Raw genomic sequence first — 12,495 nt, 5'->3', positions numbered from 1 at the left:
AAGAACTAGTTTCTTGCCAAAAGGCAAAACAGGTGGAGTTGTATTACATATCACTGTATGAACCACTCGGACAAAGACAGGAAAGACGTCGGGAGTAATCAGCGGAAAGGAAAAAAACGGAGAACAAAAGTTTAGAAACTTGACAATACACTGATAGAAGAGACACTTAAAGATACTCAAACATGTGTTAGAAGTAATTTTGTATCTGTTACTGATAATACGTTTAAACAGAATACATTCTGATAATCACGACCTTTGTTCAAGAAAACTACAATTTTATCCAGAATTAGAAATATTTTTTTCGTAAGGAAATAATTTTTATAATAAATTAATATAACTCACAAATAATGTGAAAATATGTAAGTACATACAATACATGTGACATAAAAAGATTCTTCAAGTTTTGGAATCCAAGAAAAATTCATAGATTTTAGTTCAAATAATACTAATTTTGTGTGTTAGTCACAAAATGAATGTAAGAAACAAAATATATGAATGGATGGCGTCATTAGAAATATTTCTATATGTTCTAGGTTTACATATTATAAGCAAGATCTCAGAATATTAAAGTTTGTAAAGAAATAAGTCACACATTATAAACTCTACAATGTATTAAGAAAGTAATATCATAGGAATTAATACTATCACCGCAAAACTTGTGTCGTGGGTAACAGCTTGTGTGATATGAAGGAAGCAATCTTTCCACTTGTTTGAGTTAAAGAAAATGCCATACTGCAATCTATATTCGATTTTCCATTACATTCCGTAAGAACAAATAACACTCGCATTATATAATACATACATCAGAGTCTCCTACGTCACAAGTTATATTTCAAAGATTTCGATATTTCAAATCAATATTTTGTTTATAACAGCACTCTGTGGTTTTACGATAGCGTGATTGATACACTAACAAAAACTGCCAGACTAAAAGTTGATTCAATATACATATGAATATCCTGATATTAATGAATCAATAAAAAATAAATTACACTTCTTTAATTCTTAGTACAAATTCATTCATGAAGCTGTTTCCGTAAATTGAGAGTTGGCAGCGTTTCATAGATTTAGTTTTTGTTTTTTTTTTTGGGATTAGTTGTAGCGGAGTTGGAGAAAAATTTCGTTTCATATAGAAGCACCGGAAAATTGGAAGTTAACAATAGTTTTAGTCGTGATTTCGGGTACGGTTATAATAGACTATAAAATTTAAATTTAAATAAATTTAAATGTAGCATTTCGCAATATAATATATTATCGTATTGAAGTTGCTTTACCGATATTTCGGATTTAATGTTTCGAATCGAGCTCGTGTCAAAGAATTATTCAACCTATAGCTATATTTTTATCTTAAATATTAGTCCAGAATTGCATGAATGTAAAAACAGTACCCACTAAAACATTTAATATAATAAAATCAAACTCTTTACGTTAGTAATCCATAAAATGAAAATCAATATATAACACGAACATTCCAAACAATCCAAATGAAATGAAAGGAAAAAGGTGATCTTAATTCACCCCACTGGAACAGATCATAATGGCGACCAAAGTTCCGTAGCGCCTCTACAAAACTGTCCTGGAACGTGTTAGTTCTCACGAACTATACAAAGGGCTCCGGAATGTTTAAAAAGTATGTAGCGAAAGGATCAACGGTGCGGAAATAACTCTCAGACATTCATATCCTTAGAAATACAGGATTCAGGACAGCGCTTCTATTGGTAACTACACCCTACACTGTTTTAAAATATACTTTATATGCTATACACTATACTTTTTAGTTGAATGGAATAGTCTAAATGCAGATTAGGACTCAAATAGATTATTACTGGGAGATGCAAGTAAAACATTCACATTCTACAATCGCGGATCAATAAGATTCAGTTTATTTCAAGAAAACTGTTTTCACGGATTGGCTTTGATCCCTACATTTTCTTTCCTATTCCTTTCCTATCTATATCCCTAGAAATACTGATAATGTAATAAGATAGAAGAAAAATATCTTTTCATAAATAACTCTCACGTTCAAAAACCCAAACCGCATTATAATAAATATGAAATACCCCTATACTTTCCTTTAATAATAACAAATTTGTTCAAGTATCAGTACAATAACATAACATCAGGAGACATGCTGAACAGGTCTAGATAAGTCAGGTAGTTTGGTGAACGCATCTCGCAAATGGTGTCATAAGTCACCTAGATTATATCAGATGCGTCCGTTACTATCTGCATGAGACATTGCCACTGGTTTCCTGAATTTAATAATATTTGGCTTAGATGCATTTGTTATGTTAAAATACATATAATTTTTCTCTTACATAAGATTATTTTTAAAAGATGTTTTAGATATTCATATTGAATGATTATTTGAAACTTTCAGTCGTTATTACGAAATTTGACAGTGTAGTGTCCAATATAGGGATTGTGAAAAGGATACAACAAAGATATTTCACTCCTATAAAACAAAGAATGCAATATAAAAATTCATTACGTCTCTGTGGCATGAACAGAAAGCACTAATCTCACTTCCAATTAATCTCAAAGAATTATAACTGTCTATGTTGGGAAGGCTTGCACTTTTCACAGTTGTTTTATGACCCTATATAATACTTGATGTTTCTATCGTAATAATATTAGCCCTGTGTTGATGATTAATAGTCAACTTATATAAGCTAATTTAAACATGCGGTGAGCGTCTTTTTACTATTAAATTTCGGACTTCTACCTCAAAAATATTGTCAAATTGGTGTGTTATGTTAGAATGAAGTCTGAGAGTTTAAGTTTATATAATACTTTAAAGTAACGTTTAAAAATATGCTATGAAAAGAAATGTTAATATATAACTGATGCAATTAATAAAAGGAATAAATAGTAACACTGAAAAAAAGCTATATTAAGGGATAAAACAGAATGATCACCAGGCGGATTAAAACATTTCTCTTGTTACAGTCTTAAATTATTAGGTTATTTGTAATTGTTGCAAAAAGTTAATTTGAGAAAACACGAAGTGGGTGTTGTAAGATCTGACAAAGCCGAAGTGTAATATTAAATTTGTTATTGAAACTGCTTCAAACATGATTGTTTAAGGCTAACATTGTCTCACTGAAGGAAACAATTTAAACATTAGTGACAGCTTCTCTCCTGCGGTCACTTTAGCTTGTAGCATTGTAAGACTGCACCAGTTTTAGATACAGTCTGCTATTAGCCTTCTGATTCTGAATCTAACTTTGTTTTCAAATTATAATTACTTTGTTGCAATTTTGCAAATTGTAATCGTATATTACATTTGTTATTATATGTTGGCTTCTGTTTAAAATATAGACTTATTTGCATATTATGATATGTTCATATGTATGTATTCATTAATTCCTCGACGAGCAGAATGGTCTCATTACCATCCAATAATGATTATTTTGGAGTCTTACTGAAAGCTATAAGAAGAGTTTTCATTGAATTTTATTTCATTGAAATGAGCCATTGGTGTCGTGAAGTTCTCGCTTCACTCGAAAACAGCTCTCGGTGCAAGTTCATTGAAGCGACCTCAGCTCAGCGACGGTTCAGTACCGAAGTACCAAACCGTTTTCTGGACATGGCTTCCGTTTTCCGGTTCTAAGATTGACATTGGTGGTCTAACTAACATTTTATTATATTAAATCCACTCCGGATAACTTGACTATCGAATGAAAAAAAAACTCGACTAGATCGGGAATTCGGTTGCGAGATCATCTCCGTGGATGAATGGCCTGAGTCGCAGGTATATCGTTCCGCTTGCTTCGCTCGCCTCACTCAATAATGTATACATTGTATGTAAATAAAATCAAAGTGTCAATCAAATCCAGAAAAAAAAGACTGTTTTACGAATCCTAATTTTGTAAGAATTAGACAAATGCTTTTAATTTTACACATATTTGTCTATACTGGATTATCTTTTTATATCTTTTCTTAGTTTTAAAATTTTATACTAATCAATACATAAGAGACATTTTATTACGGGAATTGATTTCACATCACAAACATTTTTTCTACATTAAAATTTATGCAAAAATCTAATTTAAATCGTCTTAATGTATAACTATTACCCTATATAGATAAATGTTTAAAAAACAATCTCCTTTACTTATTAATACAATAGCTACTAAGATCTCTTGTAAAAAGGGAAATATTTAAATCAGTGAATTCTATTCCATGTAAATGTTATAACGAATTCTTATTTCTAAGTAATAAAATGTTAAATCTGTGCAGATCTCAACAACATTAGCATACAATCCACAGCAATTTGGAGCGCTCTGGAAGACGGAGGCTGCGGCATCTAGAGAGCATACCTCTCGAGGAATGCCATTCGAAATATGCATACTATCCCAGTTATATAACTTGTATTTTATAAATAGTAAATGATATATATTCAAATTTATAATTTATACTATACAAGTACATTTGCAAGATTTTAAAAGCACTAAGAAGAAAAATAATAATTAATTTATATTGATCTTACCAAAAATATTGTAATGTCTCGACACGAATATTTGTTTTGCAAATAATTTCAAATGTATACATAAATTAATTGTGTCCGTCCTGATATTCAAGTGTTTGATAGAAACTTGTAAATATGAATAGTTTGAAATCCGGCCTATCCAGGATCGAGTTCGGGACCTCGCAAGCCTTCAGGGAAATTAACTTCCATTTGAACATTACATTTATAAGATTTGTCGTCCGCTATTGTTTCTTTGTTTCATTCAAATTGCATTACAGTGTTATATCAAACCACATAGAATTCCGTGAAGGCGATAGATAGGTTTATAACCGCTTAGTTTTTGATTACACAAACTGTGAGCGTTTATTCTACTCGTTATAATATATATATGTATGTATGTAGTATGTAAGTATGTTTCGTACTGTGACAACTAACCCGGTGTGAATATTTTTTTCAGAGACGAAACTTCTTAGCGGTCAATAGATTCAACGTGCGGGTGCCGGGTCTATCGCGTTGCAGGGAGAGGAGCTTCAACAGAGCTTGGGACTTGCGACCCAGGTGTAGGTTTAAGGGGCCCATATCTAACGCGCGTTAAACGCTCACCTCCACCGCCCAAGCTCCTCTCTCTACCTAACCAAATTTGAAAAGAACCTTCTAGGGCTGCCATCGAAGTTCTTGTGGGTTACGTATTTAGTTAACAAGTAAGGTTTGGTTCATCTGATATTTCGTGATAACCCTGAATTCCGCTTTGCGGCCAATGCGGAGGCATCCGATTATTATATACATAATATATTTTTGAATATATATATATATATATGTGTGTGCGTATGTGTGTGTATTTGTTTAATAGGTTGTTACGTACGCGCAACATATTAAAAAATAAATGAACATCCCCGGGCACCATCGTTGTATGGATAAAATATCACATAACTAGTGACGCCGCTGACTCCGCGGAACGAATACCAAGCCGTGTGAACCAGAAGATTCCTGATACCACACAAGCTTTGGATTGGTATTGCTATCCTAACATCGCCAAATATGTAGTCTTAGGTATAGGTTATAAGTTTTAATATGTAATTCTATTACATACTATAACTAAGTTTCGTAGTTAACCAGTAACCTCTGGTTGCCGTAATTAGGTATGTTTTATGCAAAATTGTTAATTTGTCTAAGAAATAATGATGCAAATATTTTGATATCTATATTTAATTGCATAATTTCGTATCCGTTTAAATTCATAAACTTGTAAGTTTAATTTTCAGACTGTACTGTGCTATAGAAAAGTATTCTTCTGTTCGACCATGTTTCCACGTGACATCTTTTTAAATTCGTACGCTACTTTATTTTTCTCGATAATATTTATTTATAATGTAAATTTTTATTTTTTTATTATATATTGCTTTGAGACGGTCCAATGTTCATAATATGAAAGTTTTTTTTTCAATGAAAATTTCATCTGCTTCCAACTAAAAAAGATAACACATACATACATGATTGTGGAACACAGAACCTCTTTTCTTAAGTAAGTTAAAAAAATATTTATAGTCTATATTATGTCTATATCTCATTCTCTTATCCCTGAACTATACATGTTTTAAATTTTATGAAAATCGGTTAAGCAGTAAGGAAAGAGTGAATATGAAATAACGACCGGACAAACAAAGAAACTTGATAATCTACTTTTTTTATACATATATACAGATCAACAATGTCTAGGGATATTACATGAAAGACTTCTTAACTTAAAAACTATTTACTGTATAAAAAAAGTTTGTATATGAAATATTATTTCTCCACCACTTCTTTCCAAATACAAAAAAATAAAAATAAAAAACTCATTTTGAATCAAAAGAATGTCGATTATTCGAATTTGGCCGTCGAAAAATTTATTTCATGTTACAATAAAACAGTGAAGTTCTGAAAAAATTAAAAGTGATTACACATTTTCTTCTTGTCTTTAATTTTTCCTAATTTCAACGTGTGTTACATTTATTGTTATGTCACTTCGACACTTCGACATTTGACAAGGGAAAGCAGATTAGAGCTGTAGGCATGTTGGAAGCGGGCGCTATACAAAGCGTGGTTTCTGAAACTCTGCAAACCGACCAAAATGTAATCTCCCGGTTACGGTCACGATATCGTGCTACAGGCGATTTCGCTGAACGGCATTCAGGCAGATATCGCATCAACACTCCTAGACAAGACCGTTTTCTTCAAATTATCGCTAGGAGACAACCGAATATTACAGCAATGCAAATTGTTCAAAGGCTACAATCTGACCACCAATTGTTGTTTAGTGTCCAAACTGTAAGAAGAAGATTACATAAAGCTGGTCTTTATTCTCGCAGGCCACTTCGGTTTCCAGCTTTGCGGCATGGCAATCGCGGACGAAGACTTTTGTGGGCTCTAGAACATTTCGCATGGAGTGACGAGCAATGGTCCATGGTGCTTTTTCTGATGAGTCTCGGTTTTGATTTCATCCGGATTCACGAACATAAAGGATTTGGCGAGTTCCTGGTAGACGAAGCCGTCCCCAGCATCCACAAGAAGGCGGCACTATTATGGTATGGGCTGGTATTCGTATCGGTGCGCGAACCGATCTCATTTGGATAAGAGGGAACATGAATGCACTGAAATACAGCAATGAAGTAGTGGAACCTGTGATTATCCCACACAGGGTACAAATGGCTCAGGAGTTCCAACTCATGCACTATAATGCCCATACGGTTGTGCTGGTACCCACTGTGCTTAGCGAACATGAAATCAGGGTTATGGACTGGCCTGCCCAGTCGCCCGACATGAATCCCATTTAACACGCATGGGACAAGTTACAACGAAGAGCTATGGTAAATTTTTCTCCAAATTTTAAAACAGAAGAACAACTTTTCTGGCACTTGAAAAGAACCTGGGACCTGATACTACAGCTCGATTTGGATAACTTAACTTTGAGCATGAATGACCAATGCCGAACTCTAATTAATGTTCGGGCAGGGAATACTGATTATTAACTTAAATTAAATGCCGTTTTTTGTTATTTTATGACTTTAATATTAATAATTTCCTACATAAAACCCGTTATGTACAAAGTAAAAACTACACCAAAAAAAAAATAACAAAAAAGAAATCAAAATCTTTGTTGCATCTCTTTTTATGTATTGCAAGTAAAAACCACAATATAAACTTCAATTTCATATATAATTGTTTTAACAAATATATACAGAATTTCATACAATAAGGTAAAAATGAAATATCCCCAGGCAATGTTGATGTGTGTATATTACGTACGTACAAAATGCTTACGTGTAATTAAATTTATAATAATTATTACCTTATATATAAACCGACAGTCCTGTAATTTTATTATATAACCATATAAATATGGCTAAGGAGGGCTTTAAAAGTTTAAATTCAGAATTATTAATTACAGGTTTTCCGATCTGTTTTTGACGAGGGTTTGGTGTGCAGTCACGACAAACAAATGTATTTCATAAAAATAAAATCTAAATCAAGTGAATACAGAATATTATATATTTAAATAATATTTACAATCTCATCTGACTTCAATGAAGCTGTTTTACAAAAGCTTTTAGATGTTTAGGATATTTTCTCTATATAAATATGTATGGGCATCAAAAAAGTTGCATCACATTTGGTGTTACAATTAAATAGCCTTAAAATACAACTAACATGAAAATTGCTAATGAATTAAGTAATTTAATTTTAGGAAACTCGCAGTACTGTTGATTTTGTGACTTGGCTTACACTTGAACTGGCTTCGTTCAATTATTTATACTTAGTAAAAACTTACGCTTCAGACGCACAAAGTCATTGGACGAGCAAATATTTTTTTTTTAATTTATAGGCATTCATTGTATCGGAATGCATATAATGTTTAGGTTAAGTACTATTAACATAAAATCCGTTTCAAGTAAACCACAAGCATGTTGATATTTCGTAGAAAACAACACATATATACGAACGGACAGTAAAATAAATAAGCTGTAAGAAAAATAAACTTATGTGACACATAAAGAAAACAACCGATACTAAAAACGTTATAGAGGTCGCATGAATAGTGTATCTCGAATACGAGCGTGGTATTACTACATATAATATACACTACCTATTTTATATCCATGGATTTCTGCACAAAAACGCTCACAGTCACTTGTACGTTACTCACGATTGTAATTAGATGAAGTGAAGTGGTTGGATTATGTAATTAGATTAAGTTTTAGGACGCATGGCGCGAGCGTGGCGCGCTAGGTACGACTGCAGCCAGAAATGGCGGCCGGCGGCGCGCGCAACCCGCCCTGCGATTAAACCAGCGTTCCCTTGTAATAACGTTGAAAGGAAATGAAACGTATTAAATAATATTTGTCTGATACAAGTGTTATTATATCCTTAAAATACTAATTATGATGATTCAAATCATTTTGTTACAAAGAACTAAATTGCATTATACCATTTATACCTAAACTGTAACGACAATAAGTGAAATTCATATTTTTTACATATTTTTTTTCGTTGTACTAATATGATTCTATAAGTATACTGATATTTATTTCTATCACAATATCATTTTAATATATATAATCTCTTTCGTTACAGGTGTTTGCTTAAGATAAACAACATATCGTGTCTACAAAACAGTAGCTTAACTTAGACAAAAGGCTCACACTTTGTATCGTTCAGCGTTACCTTTCACCAGCTACGTTTCCCTTCTCGTTCTTCACTAATTTTCATTCCACCGCTCGTTAACTGCGTATTAAATGGTACGATATTTCAAATAACCCTCAATGGATACCAATGAATATAATTTTTCTCACATTAATAACAACAAGGAAAATCATCTTAACAAAAACGTTGATTTTCTTACTAAATCCTTCGTTTAGTGCAGCGAGGAATCGAGCCGATTGTTTGGTGTTAGACCTATATATATAGAACCTTTCACGCCTCAGAGGGTTTCTTATGAATCCGTGTAAATGATTGCTTCGAGTTTTACTTCCTCCTTTCTGAACTCTGAAGGCAACACTAATTAATTATTTATTGATGTCCTGCAATTGAAATATAATATCAAAAATATTTACGTTTTTTAAAATAGGATACAGGGCTTGTAAAATTGATATTATAAAGGCTTCTGAAATTATAAGTGGCCGCACTATAAAGTACAACGTTTATTAAGAATAATATTCGTGTACTGTACAGTGTTAATCTTCGTATTGCACGATAGGGGAAAATATGCTACAGACTCAGATCACACATCCACGGAGATGATCTCGGTAACCGAATGCCCGAACTAGTCGAGTTTCCTTTTGTTCAATAGTCCAGTTATCCGCGGTGGTTATTATCAAAAAAAAGTTAGATCGGACCACTCATTTCAATTTTAGGGCCGGAAAACGGAATCCATGTCCAAAAAACAGTTCAGTACCGAAACGCTGAGGTTGCTTCAAACAACTCGCAACGATAGCTTTTGCTCCGAGCGAAGCAAATAAAATAGGAAATTGCATCTTCTAGTTTCACTCTTTTATATCCCGCACGTCATTAAAAGCTTACCTTAAAGATGTATCAACTTAAAGTCTTGTTCGGATTACCATCTCGTCTCAATATATAGACTAGACTAGAATCTAATCAGTGACCAACAATATAAATGTGATGACATGTGATGATAAAATAAAGTGCAGTGTAACAAAACAAATAACAATCTAACAAAATAATGTTTTCATCTCCTATACCACATATACGTTGGTAACGATGAACTTTGTCAGATTTCCCTTTTTCTAGAATATAACATTTTTTTTAAACTATACCGACTACCTACATAATATTTTTATAACGAGTCTGAACATTCCTTTCTAAACAAATTAACAGTTTAAAAACATCGTCGTTATTTGTGGCTTTAAACTAATCGGTGCAGAAAAATGTTGAACGGACAATATAAATAGTTTCGAAACTACAACAGAACATTTGAACGAATACTTAAGAATTAAAATAAATAAATCCGGAATAGCTATCGGAGGTGAAATGCGGAAACATTGGTATATAGAATAATGGCTATTATTCCATAGGAATCTTTAAAATAGTACATCTAAACTTAATTTCCTGGGGATTTACACCACACTTTTATTATGTGAACCAAAATTTATACTTCGTTTATCACATATTTATATTTTATTGTACTTTTACTAAGAGTATTTTTCTCATATTAAACGCTGACAATTTCGAGGTATTTAGTATGCCTATGCAAACTTGTGGTTAGATTATAGGTAAAGAGACTGTCATTGAATACTTTTAGATATTTAAAAAGGATCCTTTTAACGAACAGATAAGTAAAAATTACAATATATTGTACTATAAAACACTAACATGCTAAAAATGAAAATTATGGTCATCATGGACAATATTATGCAATTAACATTATTTTATCTAAAATAAAAGCTTTGCTTTGAATAAAACTACACAAAAAATATATCCTTAAAAATAACAACATTAAAACGTAAATAAAATGAAAAATATAAATTGCTTATGTTAGTTTGATAGACATAATAGTTTACTAAAATTTCTTATCCTAATTATTATTAATGTGTATTAAACATCATATCCTGTGTTTGTAGCCCCAAAGGAAGGAAAAGAAGTTGGAAATAGCTACTTGTTTTCTATTGTTATGTCTACTAAATAATCCTTAAGATCCTAAAATTGTTAGTGGGAGGAAACAGGCAAACATCTTCGATCTATTGCGGAGGGCATGTCAATGGAAGAAGCGTACTGTTTATCCGTATACGAGGAATATGTACCACAAAAGGGTGGAGGGACGCCATATGTCTGGTTGTCCGCTGGTGGAGAAATTATATCTAGCAATTCCTGCACACACTCTCTTGGCTACTTTGTGGAAGTGCTTAATGATACTACAAGGGTTTAACAAAATGATGGCCATCGATAAGACTTTTTGCACGTCTATCCCTTTTGTAGAACTGAACAGCTTTGTGTAAGCGGGTTCCAGCATCTCATCCAGAAAAAATACAAAGAACGCTGGCGCTTTTCGACCTGACCTAACGCCATAAAGTAAGGGCGAGATAGAGATTTCCAATTCAGAAGCAAACCCACCGCCACGGATAACAAGCAAAAACTTTACTCATCTCATTCCCATCGGTTAACTTGTATCGCGATTTTTGCCCAGTGTGTTAAAAGGTACCAAAGACGGACTGTAGTCTCGATAAGATCTTCGAAAAACCAAGCCATCCTCTTTTCAAGTTACACTATTACTATTTTGGCCGATTATATTACCCTCCAGCATCCGAACGGTGAAAATTTGGAGAATTGTAGTTGACGGCGGCACTGATAGCAAACGTTCCTGGGCTTAAACGTTAAGGCAATACTTCAAGGCCATCCTGCATATAGCTTCATCAGACAACATCCGAGATACCCTGGAAAGATTTTGTCTTATGGGTAGAAACTATGCCAGATACGATGCTATGGCTTCCCATCGAAAGATTTTATTATTTGATAAGATAAAAAAATGAAATTTCTATATAAATTGGAAACAGATATTGTTTAGTTGTTTTTTTTTTTGGTGTCGGGTTTGGAAAATCCTCATAGAACCCCACCGTCCTCGGGCAAGGGCGAAGAGGACTGTCAGACTTTTACTGACTAAAAACAAACACGTGTTCCTCATGTACCCGTGTGTCAGAGGGGCGGGTATCGCCAAAGCATTCATCGCTACCCCCCGACAGGTATTGACCCACCAGATGGTCAGGCGGGCCCCGTCACCCACTCTGTGGCCACAAGACTCAATTATGAGGAGATAGAAAGCAGCCTATCTCTCCCTTTCCGCCACCTCCTTAGCGAACTTCACAGCCTCGCAAAAGGTGGCGACTTCACACCACCCTGACTCGCCACCTACCATAGCACACACTACAACCGGAAACGAGAGATTTCCCGCATCACCTACGACCGCAACCAATCAAGGCGCTGCTCGGCCCAAGCTGACAACTCCGCCAACGTATGCAGCGCCGTATCGTTGCCGC

The 12,495-nt window shown here is 33.7% G+C and overlaps 1 protein-coding gene across 4 annotated transcripts in view; it reads right to left on the bottom strand.

The window, feature by feature from the left end:
* The window catches only part of LOC116773266 (neurexin 1), a 77,710-nt gene extending 68,972 nt beyond the window's left edge, over positions 1-8,738 (bottom strand). For all 4 annotated transcript variants that reach the window (XM_061528631.1, XM_061528632.1, XM_061528633.1 and 1 more), the window contains exon 1: positions 8,595-8,738. The gene's annotated coding sequence lies outside the window, so the exon portion shown is untranslated. The remainder of the gene's footprint in view (positions 1-8,594) is intronic.
* Between the last annotated feature and the right edge of the window lie 3,757 nt (positions 8,739-12,495).

This window comes from Danaus plexippus (assembly GCF_018135715.1).
Source record: "Danaus plexippus chromosome 18 unlocalized genomic scaffold, MEX_DaPlex mxdp_35, whole genome shotgun sequence".
Classification (NCBI taxonomy): domain Eukaryota; kingdom Metazoa; phylum Arthropoda; class Insecta; order Lepidoptera; family Nymphalidae; genus Danaus; species Danaus plexippus.
The sequence above is the reverse complement of the archived record's forward strand: the minus strand, read 5'-3'. Positions and strand labels throughout refer to the sequence as shown.